This window comes from Cibotium barometz, chromosome 22, assembly GCF_041138505.1.
Source record: "Cibotium barometz isolate CiBa-2024 chromosome 22, ASM4113850v1, whole genome shotgun sequence".
Classification (NCBI taxonomy): Eukaryota; Viridiplantae; Streptophyta; class Polypodiopsida; order Cyatheales; family Cibotiaceae; genus Cibotium; species Cibotium barometz.
In genome coordinates this window covers 42,828,656-42,846,057 of record NC_141067.1, presented here as the reverse complement: position 1 = coordinate 42,846,057, position 17,402 = coordinate 42,828,656, and positions in this window count along the sequence as shown.

The following is a 17,402-nucleotide window of genomic DNA, read 5'->3' as shown; positions in this document are numbered from 1 at the left end:
GATACAAATCCAAGATCCAAAGATCCAAACTAGCCATAATTATGGTGCCAAAAAATGAGAAAGATCTAATCAGAATCATCCTTTCAAACTCTCTTTTGCATCATATCAACTTCAATTCTACTTCCAAAGAGATCTAGGAGAAGCTAGAAGCAATCTTTGGTATAATCGTATCACTAACAAGCTCAAGCTGAAATTTTATGATATGAAGATGAATGAGAATGAGAATGAAGAGTTAAGTGATCATTTGGCCAAGATTGGGTCATTAAGTGATTAGTTGGCCAAGATTGGGTCATTAATGAAGCAACTTATAAGCTTGAATTGTGAGCCCGATGATGTAGATAAAATAGTTATGCTCATTAAGAGCATGCATGAGGTCACTCGATTCCAACAAACACTAGAGGTTTTACATCTTACTCCTACTACTTTTGATGATCTAGTATCACTTTAAAAAAGATAGGGAAAACAAAGACGAGCAATCGGTATTAATATTGATCAAGCCTTTCATGCCTACATGCACTTAGAACTGTGTCTGCAACGTTTGCCTGATGGAATCCCACTCCATAGACCAAACTGTAAGTAAATGTTTTTACATTATGTTTATGTAATGTGTTTCATTTCTATACTTATGCTTCTCTTGTATTCGTCTGTATAGATATATATCCTTCAAACTTGGTTGACTGGCAGCCTATGGATAGTATTATGGGAATCTTCGATGTTTTTCATGCATCTATTAGTGAGCAGCTATACAAAGAAACATCCAGCAGGTCTTAAGCAAGTGTACAAAGAAACATCCAGCAGGTCTTAAGCAGAGAGAGGAGTTTTCTTTTATAATGAATTTTACATGGCACCTCATAGTGTTACAGGTTATGGATCTTTGAAAGCATTACCACTGCCTTCATTCGATAGTCTAGAATGGCCCATACTAACAGTAGAAACAAGTGAGTGCTTTAGATTAAAGATATGCCAAGATGTGCAAAGGTGTATAAGACCAAATGTAGTAAATCGTCAGGTGAAAATCATTGTCTTTATGCCATTGCATGTTTTTGTCGACTTCTTTTATGACGAGGAGGTCAAAAAAACATTGTCAATGTTTATCTATAAATCAGAGAAATGTTTGGATTTCTTAGGTCAAAATTGGGATGTGAAAGAATTAAATGGGGTTACCTGCAAAATCCATAGGGAATCTATTGTCTATAAATATATGATTGGCTCCTAGAATTTTATTTTGGCCTTTCATTATATAAGATGGCATTATGTCAATGGAAAACTTGTAGCAATTGATCAGGACTTGGAGGATGACATTGAAAATCCATTGATGTTATTAGAGGTATGGTTTGAACATGAGCTCTTGACAGTACTCAATATAAGGTCAAAAATCTCACTGCGTCAAGTGAGAACAGACTTGGCAAATGAGGATAACCTATAAGTGCCTGATGATTATGTGTTCAAGTGCAACGGCCATAAGGTATGTTATTCAATCTAACCTCGAAAAAGAATTCATTCCAAAACTACGCCATAATCATTATTACTTATATACATTGCTTTGATTTTTGGAAATAGGTACCAAGGAGAAAAGAAAGGACCATTCAATGTAAAGACATTACAAGGAAGCAAGTTTTTCGTGGTGCAAATGACCATCACATAGAGATAAATGGAGATAAATGTATTTTTGATAGCATATAGTTACATCAATCATGACAACATTTTATATTTCTTAGAGTAATAGAAACTAAGACAAATATTCTACATTTTCTTATTGGATGTTTAAAACATTGATAGCATGTTCTCATTTTTTCCTACGAAGCGTGCTATTGTGTGTGGGATGATTCTTGTTGTTGGGGTGGCGAGGCTTGTCGTTGAGGGGGTGCTTGCTCTTTGAGACGCTCTTGGGTTGGTTGCTCTTCGGGACACTCTTGGGGTAGTTGCTCTTCTAGGTGGTTGCTCTTCTGGAACTGAAGCTTGCTATCATTTGCGAGGTTGAAGCTTCCAAATTGACGTCTTCAGATTCATCAGATTCTGGAAGCTCGACAACAAACCTGTCGACTTGTGTTGTGGCGGTGGTCCTGGTCGCGGCCGTGGTAGAGGGGGCACAAATGCAATAAGGATATTAGGCGGCATGCTATGAATGTTGACAATAATACGCTCAATGGCCTCTTCCCTGAACAGCCCTAAATCCACATCGAAGTATTCTGATAATCATGGATTCTACAAAAAGCCAAAAAAATAGACATGTGCCGTCAAAGAATGAGGAAGGAAAGTAACATATCATTAAAAAAAGGAGCATGCGTACATTTTCTGTGGGTAATGAGAGAACTAAATGTAGCAGCAACTTTGCGTTGTAGCACACCCTCCAACCGCAACTATGGCCATTCCGTTGTTGCTACGGGACTCTGCATCTCACAGTCCTTGTGTTGTGTTCTAGTAGTGTGTCCTGGATTATGGCCTCGAGAGCAGTGAATAGCTTTCTAACCGATCTGCACGAAACAATACTGTTGTCAATACTACTGAAAGTTCTCTAACTACTTCTCTCTCTCTCTCTCTCTCTCTCTCTCTCTCTCTCTCTCTCTCTCCAACTCGTTTATGATATATAAATACTGAATGTATGGACTTACTGTCTCATAGTGCCATGGAATTCTTCACCTGAATTGGCCAAGTAACAAGTCTTGGATTCCATATTGTAAAGGATCAAACTCCAGTGTGAACTACAACATGCAATTAGGAGTATCAGAAAGTAACATAAAAAATATATAGTAAATATAGGTCACAATACTAAGACTATAAATGAGATTGCATGTCACTTACTCTTCATTGTATGCCATTAGGATTATTTGAGCTACATCAAAATTTATCGAACTAAACCACGGACATACATTAACCAATGAAGTATGTTGTGCAGTAAGAACCGAGGAAAGAAGGGAATCTACAATATATACACGATTTTGAACATCGAATGGGAGATTTGATATAACCAAGGTGCAAAAGATTACATTATATTAGTTACTTTGGACAAGCAACCCACTTTACAATCAGGATGATGAAAAGGACGTAGCAAACCTTAGAACTATTATGATAATTCTATCTTTGACCTCCCTTAAAACATTGGATAAAACATCAATCTCCTCCGCATCGAAAGGGAAAACTTATGCGGTGCCTCGCACACCAAAAGTCTAACATGAAACGAGGGGACAAAATAACTCAAAGCTCTCACATTAGACTTATGCATTTCCAGAATAGTCGATTTCTCTAACCGTCGCTGCAATTCTTGGAGCTCCTGCATCCTGGCGCCAATCCTTTGTGCGTTGAGCCTTACGTTGAGCCTTGTGTCACATGAATGACTAGCCTCTGTGACTTTTGTGATCCTAACTTTCTTCGTCAAAGGCGGGATTTCCAAAATTCCCTTCATTCTCTTGTCACTAAGTAGGGCGGGCTCTAGCGTACAGTCATATTTGAACTTCAGCAAATGAAGCGAGTTTATGTCTTTCGACATCACAGTGATTCTGTGTGCATACGCGGCAAGGACATAGCTATCCTGAAAAAACTCGACAAGCCAGTCTTCCACAGCCTCTTGCAAACATCCACAGAGGCCTGCCAACGCATATTAATGCCAAAATTCTCGCATATAGACCGGACTACACGCTGGAATGGCAACTTTGGAACCACACAATGCATATGTTTCTCCACCTTCCTTAGTTCAAGAAGGATGGATCTATGTTGGTCGTATCTGCATCTCCTCATTGAGCGCAGTGCAGACATTTTCTTTCCCGAACTAGCTTCTCTACCTAATTGAGGATCATCTGTAGATGAGAGCCTTGCAGTCTTCTTTGTACACGTCATCTGAAAATAGTCATAATGTTACATGATAAGCTTCTCAATAAATACATAGGACAATAATACAAAAACTATTGAAAAAGTTAACTTGGATAACGAATTAGCTTCAAATCACTACAACGCGAAATGGGTACTTCAGACAAAATCTACATCAACTCCTTGCGTTGTATTGATTTCTCAAAGAGACCCTTTCATTTGACAAAATAACACAAGAACAATACACCTAACAACACCTATGATGATAAAATAGGTCCAAATCACTACATTGCGATAGAGGCATATCAGACCTAATCGTCATACCCTCAATGCGCTGTCATGATTTCTTGCATAGAGTGTTTCATTTCACAAAGTAGGTCATGGAAATAAGTAATAAATAACATACACAACACAGAACAATGTATAGGACAAGAAAGTATGTCATCCAAAACACTATAACGCGATATGGCTACATCAGAAAAAATCGTAATTCATTCTTCGCGTCGTGGTGACTTGTCAGACATTGCCTTTCGTTTGACCCAAGAACATAGGTAAAACATGATATATATGATTGAATATAACATTTAAGACCAGGAGTGATTGCTTGATAACTTACCAAAGAATTACGCAGGGAAAATGTTGAAGTGATGGATGCTTGCTTGATAAATCGCAGAGATGGCGTAGATGAGGCACGGCGGAGGAATACACGCAGTTGAAGGAGGTAGAACAAAACGGTGGCAAAAGACAAGGACACTTGACATTTATCGAGGATGAGTACCACATTTACCGAGGACAAGCACGACACACGTGCAAAAGAGCATGTCCACACGTGCCAAGGAGGACGTGGGGCCGTACTCATGATGATTACGATCAATCAAATTTTGACACGTGTCATCATATGTGCACAGAGCACATGGTGTGCCATCATGCACGTCTGCCACGTGTACAGACCGTTAGTTTCCGTGGATAAAGGTGACCAACATTCATTATTAGTTGCTTCTTGCTCTCGTGCAATTTTTTTCGCAGTCATCTCGTGCAATTTTTCTCGCAGTCATCACCTTCACCATGCTTCTTGATCTCCTATAGTCAACTTCGTTGGTTGCTTCTTGCTCTTCTAGTGAATTCGCGATATGTTTTCGAATATTTCTGTGTTTCAATTTGGCCGAAGTTGTATAATTGTTTTATAAATATTCCATCAAAGATTGCTGCTTTTAGATTTTTAAGAATTTAATTTATTTCTCCAAAATATTTCATCAAATCACTACAAAGCGAAGAGGGATCTCGGTGAGAACTAATGTACCCATATCGTGTTGTTGTGATTTTGCCCACAATGGTAATTTGCTTGCATAAATTTCTTGAAAGCACTACAACGCGAGAAGAGGTCTTGGTGCAAACTCTCTCAAGCATATCGCATTATAGTGATTTAACCTACTGGTGTTCTTTTTTTACTTTTTCAAAGATGTCATTGTTTAGATTTTTAAGAAATTAATATTTTCCTTACAAATAATTGATCAAATTACTACAGCGCGAAGAGGGGAGTCGGTGAGAACTCTCCCACCCATATCGCATTATAGTGATTTGTCCTACTCTCGTTCTTGTAGTGTTTTTTCTTACAATCATCATTGCCTTTAAAATATTGCATCAAATCACTATAACGTGAAGAGAGGGCTCCTTTGGGAATTCTCCCACACATATCGTGTTGCAGTGATTTTGGCACATTTTTCCTTGCAATTTCATTTTCTCACTAATATTTCATCAAATTACTACAACGCGACTAGAGATGTCGGTGAGATTTCTCCAACGCTTATCGCGTTATATTGATCTTGGCTAATCCTTTATTATCTTACATAGAACTTTCGTTGTCCTGACATATTTCCTGGCTTGTGGAATCTTTCGGGATTGAGGTTGAGTCTGATGCTGGCCTTCAAGAAACCCCAGATGAAAAGTTGTTCGACTTCCTGTATAAAGTTCGACAGCATCATTGCCATCATGAAATCTCACGCATGTTTAATTTCAATTTCTCCATCGAAGACATGATCGTTTCTGCTCGTTTGTATCTTGAGGAGAAAGGGCAGCAATTTCAGCAGACCACTTTGAGTGGTACAGTCATGTTTGACGGCATCCAATACTACGTGCACGTGAATGATATCGTGCCTTCAACAACCCTGAGACAAAAGTTAAAGAGAGAGATGTTTTAAAGGTGCCAGATGATAAGAAGAAGACACACAATAAGTGCCCCATTCACAATCGCAAGTGTCGTCTCATTGCTTGCCACTATGGATTTATCTGCTACCTGCATGTGCTGCTTGAGGATGAAGAAATTGCAAATGAAAAAATTGAGGAGAAGCCAGAGGAACCTCTAAGAGAAGAAGATGAAGTTCAAGAGATTGCGGAGGAGATAAACTTGGCTGCGGAGAGGGACTTAAGTGAGCAGTTGGATATTGATGCGCTCAGAAGATAAGACACCTTAGTGGTTACAGGTGTGACGAGCAGCCCTCTATGATAGAGGAAGCAGGGGACATTTCAACCCCACTACTCCCCACATTTCGTATTGGTGTGACAAAGAATATTTGTTAATTACAGATATTCAAGCTGTCTTTGACATAAGGGAAGACTACTGTCTGGCCATCATTGCACAGAATCTTGAGGAAGATGAAGATTTTGTGGATCCAGATTTGGATAAGTATCTCTTATTGGATTTAAATGTCAAGGACAGTGAGTTCCATTTTGCTGCCGACACATTATCCATGATGTACAAGGATGAAAAAAGCTATGAATACTGAAGGGGAATTTCAGGCTGTTCAAAGACTTAATATTTCACACATGGGAAGGGAAGCGGCATCCTCATCGACAGTCCAAGACACTAACTCAACAATCAATATATGGACAAATGATTTACTTGTTAATGAGAAAAATCAGAAGGTGTGTTTACTTGTTAATTACTTTTTATTGTGCTGAGTAGCTTATTCTATTTGTTAGGTTGGCTCATCTACAATATTGTTTTGCAACTGGTTGTGTTTGAGGATGAGTTTCTCGGTCGCGGTGCAGGCAAACGCGTGGGAGGACTCGGAATGGACTCAGCACCACTGGGAGAGTACATAAACCGATTGAAGTTTCCACAATTTGTTATATTCCACAAGAAATTCTCGAAAGACAATGTAGAATTTCCTTTGTTTGCAATCAAGACATTATCTAGATACCTTGGGGCATATCCCGTCAGTAGGTGGAATGCAGACAAAGTCATGCTTTTGGAGAAGCAGTTAGCATTGCGAATCTTTGGGCAGGGCCCTGGAGTCTATGTACTAAGGAGTAAATATTACTTAGCCTATACTGCTTATGGATTGGCATGTGGGATTACGGATCCCAATATGCTAAGTGATTATGGCAAAAGGGAGCTTCTGAGATTCACAAAACCGAGGGTTCCTCCAGTTTGCTAGTTATTACAGGATGTTGCAGAGCCATCTTCAAAAAGGGCAAGGCTTCATGCACCCGAGGATTTTAGTTGAGCAGATTAAGGAGTAGTAGTATATTCCTATCTCTTGTAATAATATTCTCTCGTGTAATGTCATGACAGTTTTGCATATGATCATTTTTGAATTTGAAATGTTAATCATGGATCTATGGGTATCCAAATCTTCCCATTTCTTTGTTTTGTTACTCGCCATTCTGCATGCCTAATACTTGCATTAGATCTCCTCCATATATCTTGTTTTCTTTCTTTCCTCACAAGTTTTACTGCTTGATTAATTTGGGATGCTTTGAACTGCTGCTTCTTTTTGGCTTTGTGTACAAGCTTCCTATATGTCCACTGATGTAATTCCTCTAAACTGTTAGCTTTTTTTTGCTCCTCCACCATGTCTTGTATGATTGAAATACCCGGAGTGTGCTTGATAATGTGTTTTCTCCATTCCCTGGGTTGACCATATTGATAAACTACCATACTTCTTTGCAAACCATAGGTCAATGCATAATCAATCTAATACCATATAGTGGGTGATGTGTTGATCCGTCCATGCATCAATCATTGATCTCTTGAACTCATCTAGCACTGTTTGAAATATCTCATGGTCCTCCTTCGTCCACACTTTCTTGTCACAGAACTTAAACATAGTGTCTAGAGATTTCCACACCTTGGCTTTTCGTGTTCTTGCTTGACCATTGTCTGCATGGTCTACTACTGCATTGTGAACGCACTTCCATCTGTTGTATTTTACGATTTGCACTGATCGTCTTCTTCTACGACCTTCTGGTGTTGGTTCAAATAGAAACCTTCTTGCTTTAACACCCCCAATGGAAGGTTTCTTAGGTACATTCTTCCCATCCTTAGACCTTTTTTCATCTTGTTCAATTTTTGCATGTCCACCATGCAAACCAATGTCTGATAGAACTTTCTCTAGTGCTTTGATGGACGTAACCTTTGCTGTATTGGGCTGTAGAGTCCATGCAAAACATATGTATAAAAGCAAGAGTTTTTCAATGATTCTGCAAAGAGCATGCATTGTACAAATGTGGACACTTGACAATGGAATATCGAGAATTGGCTTGAAGTTTGGGTCTTTCAAGTGCCTATCCGGTGTTGAAATATACAAGTGAATAGGGTGTGTGTGGGAACAAGCTCTTGGATAGAGGCTGTAAAAGAGAAGATGTAATTGTGAAAGAACCTGTGAAAAGGTGAGAAGAATCTACTTGGAGAGAAGAAAGGGTAGCATGAGAGAATTTAGGAGTGTGGAGTTATTCTGGGAGATATTTAGGGAAAAGAGAAGAGGTGGAGAGAATCAGGCAAGAGGTGGAGATATTCTGGGAGTGAATCATGGAGAAATCAATGGGATTTGATGCTTGATGTAAACTCTATAAATTGAGACATAGCCCTAATGAGAATTTGCTAGTTTTTGAGTATCCATGCCTACATTATTCTATTTGCTAATTACCTACTAATCACTTTGTTAATGATGTTGATTCTAGTGTTTGATCCACCATAGCTCATCATTATGCTCAAATTTCAACATGGTATCAGAGCCATCCTAGAATCCATCAGATTTATGAGCCCATTAGTTAATTAATTAGGATTAATAGAAAATTAGCAAATAATCAAATTTTTAGTTAGTTTTTCACTTCCCCCTTCACCCCCAGCCAGTGGAGGATCTCTAGCACCTTGCACACTCTAAATTAGGGCACAAGATTCTAGCATATGGTAGCTAACATCTTTGGCTACAAGCACATCAAAATGGCGCAGCAAACCGCGAAGTAAATCAGGAGAAATCCACGATGAAGTCAGCGCTGTTTTTTCTGAGTGATTTGCAGATCTTGTGCTCATCAAATCAAATTGCTTCAATTCCTCTTAGCCCTGGGGGTTTTCAAGCATGCTCTACAAGTTGGTGAGACAGAATTCAATTTCATCAAGTCTACAGTGAGATCCAAGCTCTTCATCAAATCTGCAGGTGACTTTGGTAAAACACAGATTAAGCTTTCAATATTTGGTCAAATCTTGTGTTTCTTGGCTTGATCCTCTACTAGACTCATTGCTATTGATGCCTTTGAAGGCATTTGAGCTCATTTGAAGTGGAAGGCACCAGATCTGGACTCCCCGCATACTCTGTTTTTTGCACACAAAACATAGCATTAATTTGCTAATCAGTGATTAATCAATGCTAATCATTGTATTTTGATGCAATTGAGGGTTTGAATTAAGCATTAGGTATCTGATATAGATCCCTATAGCTTCAGATTGCAAATCAGAGTTGGTTTGATACTCCAACCATCCCGTACAAATTGGCTACCCTTAATTTAATGTAATTTCTGGTGATTTTATGCTGATAAAATTATTGTAATCATCTATTAAACACCAGATTGTGTTGTAAAAGGGTAGACACTGCCCTTGAATCTTGAAATTGGATCAAGAGGTAAGACCCCCTTCACATCACCATGAGTTCAGCATAGGAAATAGCTATATTTAATGGGGAACAGTTTTATACATGGCAAACAAAAACTATGTATTTGCTGATGAGGAAAAATCTGTGGGGATTAGTTGAAGGGAGAGATGAATGCCCAGAGAGAGAGGAAAATGAGTGGAAGAGCAGGAATGAAAAAGCATTGGGAATTATTGCACTCAGTTTAAATGATGAAATCATTCATCACATCACAGGGATACAGTGGGCAAAAGATGCATGGGATGAACTCAATAAATTATTTGGTACACAAGCAAAAAATTCAAAGATAAATCTGTTAATGCAATTCTACAAATTGGACATGAAGGGAAGTGAACCTTTAATCACACACTTGAACAAATATAAAAGAATTAAGCAACAGCTGGCTATTGGCAAAAAGGTAGAAGATGATGAAGCATTAGCTGTACTTCTGAAGAGTGTGGACAAAGGAGATTATGAAAACATTGTAGCAACACTAAAGAATGTACCTGAATTGAAGATACACGAGATAGAAGCAGCTCTACTAGAGCAAGAGAGCAGAGGCAAAGAGAAGAAAGGGCTCGACTCAACAGTAGGAGAGGAAAAAGCATTCTTCACCCGAGGAGGATTCTCTCGAGGACGAGGACGAGGACGAGGAAGAGGCAGAGTAGGAGGGAGGACCTTCACTTGCCACAAATGTGGAAAGCCAGGACACACGGCGAGAGACTGCTACAGCAAACCCAGTGAAGAAGGAACGACATCGGCAAACTTCATGGAGGCTCCAAAGGAAGTGGAGTCGGATCATCTTTTCTGAGAGAGAGAGAGAGAGAGAGAGAGAGAGAGACCCCACAACCCAACGTAACCTGCCCCAATAAAGTAAAACCACCTCTGAGCCACTGATGATGTAGGCCATGTGGTAGATGTATGTGTGAGCACTTTAGTCAAGTTCGCGGGCACTTATAGTAGCCTTGGACACATAGAGAGAGAGAGTGTCAAGGACTATGGAGTTTAGGGACTTGAGGCACTGGTCGCGGGCTATCAAGTAAGAGGGAAACTTGATACAGGGTCCAGGTGTGCTAGGATTATTCACTGTGTTGAAATATACAAGTGAATAGGGTGTGCGTGGGAACAAGCTCTTGGATAGAGGCTGTAAAAGAGAAGATGTAATTGTGAAAGAACCTGTGAAAAGGTGAGAAGAATCTACTGGGAGAGAATAAAGGGTAGCATGAGAGAATTTAGGAGTGTGGAGTTATTCTGGGAGATATTCAGGGAAAAGAGAAGAGGTGGAGAGAATCAGGCAAGAGGTGGAGATATTCTGGGAGTGAATCATGGAGAAATCAATGGGATTTGATGCTTGATGTAAACTCTATAAATTGAGACATAGCCCTAATGAGAATTTGCTAGTTTTTGAGTATCCATACCTACATTAATCTATTTGCTAATTACCCACTAATCACTTTGTTAATGATGTTGATTCTAGTGTTTGATCCACCATAGCTCATCATTATGCTCAAATTTCAACATGGTATCAGAGCCATCCTAGAATCCATCAGATTTATGAGCCCATTAGTTAATTAATTAGGATTAGTAGAAAATTAGCAAATAATCAAATTTTTAGTTAGTTTTTCACTTCCCCCTTCACCCCCAGCCAGTGGAGGATCTCTAGCACCTTGCACACTCTAAATTAGGGCATAAGCTTCTAGCATATGGTAGCTAACATCTTTGGCTACAAGCACATCAAAACGGCGCAGCAAACCGCGAAGTAAATTAGGAGAAATCCACGATGAAGTCAGCGCTGTTTTTTCTGAGTGATTTGCAGATCTTGTGCTCATCAAATCAAATTGCTTCAATTCCTCTTAGCCCTGGGGGTTTTCAAGCATGCTCTACAAGTTGGTGAAGACAGAATTCAATTTCATCAAGTCTACAGTGAGATCCAAGCTCTTCATCAAATCTGCAGGTGACTTTGGTAAAACACAGATTAAGCTTTCAATATTTGGTCAAATCTTGTGTTTCTTGGCTTAATCCTCTACTAGACTCATTGCTATTGATGCCTTTGAAGGCATTTGAGCTCATTTGAAGTGGAAGGCACCAGATCTGGACTCCCCGCATACTTTGTTTTTTGCACACAAAACATAGCATTAATTTGCTAATCAGTGATTAATCAGTGCTAATCACTGTATTTTGATGCAATTGAGGGTTCGAATTAAGCATTAGGTATCTGATACAGATCCCTATAGCTTCAGATTGCAAATCAGAGTTGGTTTGATACTCCAACCATCCCGTACAAATTGGCTACCCTTAATTTAATGTAATTTTTGGTGATTTTATGCTGATAAAATTATTGTAATCATCTATTAAACACCAGATTGTGTTGTGAAAGGGTAGACACTGCCCTTGAATCTTGAAATTGGATCAAGAGGTAAGACCCCCTTCACATCACCATGAGTTCAGCACAGGAAATAGCTATATTTAATGGGGAACAGTTTTATACATGGCAAACAAAAACCATGTATTTGCTGATGAGGAAAAATCTGTGGGGATTAGTTGAAGGGAGAGATGAATGCCCAGAGAGAGAGGAAAATGAGTGGAAGAGCAGGAATGAAAAAGCATTGGGAATTATTGCACTCAGTTTAAATGATGAAATCATTCATCACATCACAGGGATACAGTGGGCAAAAGATGCATGGGATGAACTCAATAAATTATTTGGTACACAAGCAAAAAATTCAAAGATAAATCTGTTAATGCAATTCTACAAATTGGACATGAAGGGAAGTGAACCTTTAATCACACACTTGAACAAATATAAAAGAATTAAGCAACAGCTGGCTATTGGCAAAAAGGTAGAAGATGATGAAGCATTAGCTGTACTTCTGAAGAGTGTGGACAAAGGAGATTATGAAAACATTGTAGCAACACTAAAGAATGTACCTGAATTGAAGATACACGAGATAGAAGCAGCTCTACTAGAGCAAGAGAGCAGAGGCAAAGAGAAGAAAGGGCTCGACTCAACAGTAGGAGAGGAAAAAGCATTCTTCACCCGAGGAGGATTCTCTCGAGGACGAGGACGAGGACGAGGAAGAGGCAGAGTAGGAGGGAGGACCTTCACTTGCCACAAATGTGGAAAGCCAGGACACACGGCGAGAGACTGCTACAGCAAACCCAGTGAAGAAGGAACGACATCGGCAAACTTCATGGAGGCTCCAAAGGAAGTGGAGTCGGATCATCTTTTCTGAGAGAGAGAGAGAGAGAGAGAGAGAGACCCCACAACCCAACGTAACCTGCCCCAATAAAGTAAAACCACCTCTGAGCCACCGATGATGTAGGCCATGTGGTAGATGTATGTGTGAGCACTTTAGTCAAGTTCGCGGGCACTTATAGTAGCCTTGGACACATAGAGAGAGAGAGTGTCAAGGACTATGGAGTTTAGGGACTTGAGGCACTGGTCGCGGGCTATCAAGTAAGAGGGAAACTTGATACAGGGTCCAGGTGTGCTAGGATTATTCACTGTGTTGAAATATACAAGTGAATAGGGTGTGCGTGGGAACAAGCTCTTGGATAGAGGCTGTAAAAGAGAAGATGTAATTGTGAAAGAACCTGTGAAAAGGTGAGAAGAATCTACTGGGAGAGAATAAAGGGTAGCATGAGAGAATTTAGGAGTGTGGAGTTATTCTGGGAGATATTCAGAGAAAAGAGAAGAGGTGGAGAGAATCAGGCAAGAGGTGGAGATATTCCGGGAGTGAATCATGGAGAAATCAATGGGATTTGATGCTTGATGTAAACTCTATAAATTGAGGCATAGCCCTAATGAGAATTTACTGGTTTTTGAGTATCCATGCCTACATTAATCTATTTGCTAATTACCCACTAATTACATTTAATCATTTGCTAATCACTTTGTTAATGATGTTGATTCTAGTGTTTGATCCACCATAGCTCATCATTATGCTCAAATTTCAACATCCGGTGCCTTCTTCCAATACCTCTTATCAAACACCTTTGTACTGCACATGCAATATAAGCAGGGACTTTTTGAATTGGCACCCTTTGACACATTGTGCATACATTTTAGAGTTTTAAGATCACCCGCCATATGCCACTCCACCTTATGTTGTCCCATGCCTTCCACACCAAGATTTTGCCATTTCTCTGCTCGTCGTCTCGTTGATGATCTTGGGTATCGATGTCTTATGAAAGACCCAATACAGAATATCAAAATTCTCTGATTCTACCTGCAATACATAAGAAACTTCAAAATCTTTCTCTAAACAGCTTTAAACCTTCCAACAAAAACATACATCTCTGCATTCTCTCCCTAGTTCATCAACCTGCTCACCTCTCTCCACAAGTCCTCTAGAGTATCTACTTTCCCCTATCTTTTCCTCAGGGCTTCTCTCAACCCATCCTAGCACAAAAACCTTTCTCAAGCATTCTCCGACATCCATAGGCCCTCAGGCAACTCTAAACTTGAAGGGATATCACATTATAGGCTCCCTGTTGACTAAAACATGCTCACAGCTGACTCCACCCTGTCAAAACTGATTAAATTGACTCAGCTGCATTAGATCTCCTCTCTTTTGTGTCCTCTAACACTCTCAAGCCCTCAAAACATTCAAATCTCACAAGGATCTAACACCATAAACACTCATTTGATAGTAGACACACTACTAACCCTGAATCATCACTTAGATCACAAACCTATTCAACTGTTGCCTGCTGACTATTGTGACTACCTCTAACAGTCAAACCATTCTCACAAACACTTCCACATATCTGGGTATGATGGCTTGTATATTATGTTTGGATCTACATGCCATGTGTGTGAAACATCTGAAGGACAAAACCACATCATTTGAGCCTTTGGCCCTCCCAGACCAGCATGTCGTCGCTCTGAGTAGAAGCTAGGGGCAACAACTCCAATAGAGCTTCCCTGTATGTATGAGTTGCACTTAAGTCTTCCATCAATACCTCCCAAACATTTGACTTTTGAGTTCAATGGGGTTCGTCTAATGGCCCACATTGTGCGTCAAACGGCCTCTTCCTTTACATGCATTTGTCCTCCGCTCATTGTGCTGCCATAATGTTGTTTAGGCTCTTCATGTCTGACATCTTTGTTTCCTCTAGTCATTGGACTTTTTGGTCCTCCCCTTGAAGCGTGACTTGCTACACTGTTTGTTCTAGATCTATCTCCAAAACTTACTCTTCTTGGTGTTCCCTGGTTTTGACGATGTCTGCTCTGCATGACATAACCTGGACGATGTGAGCATTGGTCTACTTCCGTTGTCCTCACCCTCTTCCGTTGAATAGTCTCCTTATCTCCATGTAGAGGCCTTGATTCCTCATACATAGGAGTATTAGCTACTGTTTCATGGACCATGCGAGCCACTTGTGGTGGTGTCGGTCTTGACCTTGCTGCCACCCTGTCCAGCAACTTGCTCAAGCTTGGTCCCTCACCTTTGTGCTTCCCCATCTGATATGCATATTGCTTTTCACTTTGTAGTAAAGTGTCCATATTTGAAATGCACACATCATACAAGCTAACCTTTTCCTTGTATCCTTCACCCCAGTAAGCCAACTCCCATGTACACTTTCAGATAAGTTTGTTCAAGGGGTTTGTGCTAAATCCACCAAGTTTAAGACCACCTGCACACAAGAGGTTTCATACATGAATTCACAAAATTGACTCCAATTCAAATACATCCATACAACATATCATTTCTCCACCTGCACACAAGAGGTTTCATACATGAATTCACAAAATTGACTCCAATGCAAATACATCCATACAACATATCATTTCTCCATAAAATTTCTCACCCTTGACATGAGGTTGCCCCAATGTGCTATTCATACTTCCCACCAACTCATCCACGTATCCATTACTGATAGTTTTCCCTCATGAACATGTCCATTTCTCCACCACTCACGAATATCTTTACTTTTTAAGAAAGCTGACTCCTTATTGGTTGCCAATCTCCATTCTTCACACAAGTCAATATGGTGTTGTCGACTTTCTGCCTTTGAAAACAGTCCTAACTGCACACCAATTTGACCCTGCTTCATCAGTCCCATAAACCCATAGAAGTGTGCGGGTGCATAACCGCATTGCTTCATTGTGCTATTCAGCATTTCCCAAAATAGTACTTGGCTTTTTGTATCCTCCTCCTTCATTTCGCATGTGGCAATTGTCAACAGCTCTTGAACACTAGGATTTTGGAGAGATTTTTTTTCAATCAGCTATCATTCAAGGTAAATGAAAGAAAGGAAAAAATTGAAGTACGTAGTCTCACCTTGGGTCGTAAACATGAAAAGCCATTGTTGACCAACCAAAAACTCGATGAGTGTGATCAAACAAAACCCAGGACTTTGACAAGTCACCTCAACTATCACACTGCATGCGATTCACCAACCACCCCTGATGCTGGTCCTTGCAAAGACATCTTAAAGACATAACATTTGTCATCAAGGCCACCTTGTCCTGGGAAACGGCTACCTTGTATAAATGAATAGCGAGATCTTCTCTGTATAAGAAGGATGCTATCAAAGCCCTCTCTTGCTGGCATCAATTTTCTTTTCTCCTGGGATACAATGCGTTTAAACCTAAAAAACATAATTTCACAATAAAGAGAGGACCGAATGTAGAAAAATACATCCAAATATAATTAAGTTACAGAATGAATACTCACCTCTGGTTTTCCACAAGAGGACTCAACTCCTCCAAAAAATTGCAATACTTGTAGGTAGCTCATCATTTTGATTCATCATGGAGGAAAACAGCATATCCTTCACAATATCCATCTGTATTTTTCGAGGACCTGCACTTCTCTGGGCTTTCAACACTTGAGAAACAAACATTTTCACGCGCTCCAACATTGACCTTGAAGTTCCTAGCTGAACTGGATGTTCATGCAGCCTAGTGTGGAGCATCATTCTTGTAATAGTTGTGTCACGAGGGTTACGTAATACACAACACATCTACACACTTGCACACAGTGTGCAGTTTTGCGACAAAAGTGACAAACTATTTTAGTTTTCTCATCCTCTGTCGTCATCAGAAGTCCAACTGCAATCTTTTTTGACAGATTTCCATGAAAGAAGGTGTTGTTATACCTTTTATTGTTCAAGTAAAAAGGACAGGTGAGCCTATGGCACTCCAAAGTACCAACACAATAGCTAATACGCATGGTACAACTTACAGACATGTTTGATGTTACTGGACGTGTCCATAGGCGACCATCATATTTTTGCTCCATTCCATCCATATTTCCTATTTTGCCATATGTTGGTGGAAACTCTAGGATGGAATCACCATCATAATGTCTTGGCACCTCCTGGACTTGGATGACTCAAGTAACTTTTTCCAACAATGAACATAGAAGAGAAGGTTCCTCCTTCTTACGAAGAACTGAAAGTATACTCTCTGAAGCAATACATTCATCTTCAGAGATATTGTGCTTTGAACCTTTTGGATTGCTTGTGCCTTCACCTGGTTGCAAAATAGTTGCTGAGCCATTCAAGTCACTCTCAGAGGAGGAGCTCGAGATATGAACATGGGTGTTTTGTGTCCCTAGTTCTTTATCCACCACTGAAGTCTCCAAATGTCGGACATCTTGGGCAATGTCATTAGCACTAGAATCAAGACTATCAGCAGCACAGAGAGGACTACATTGTAGCATATATGTTTTACTTCGAGTA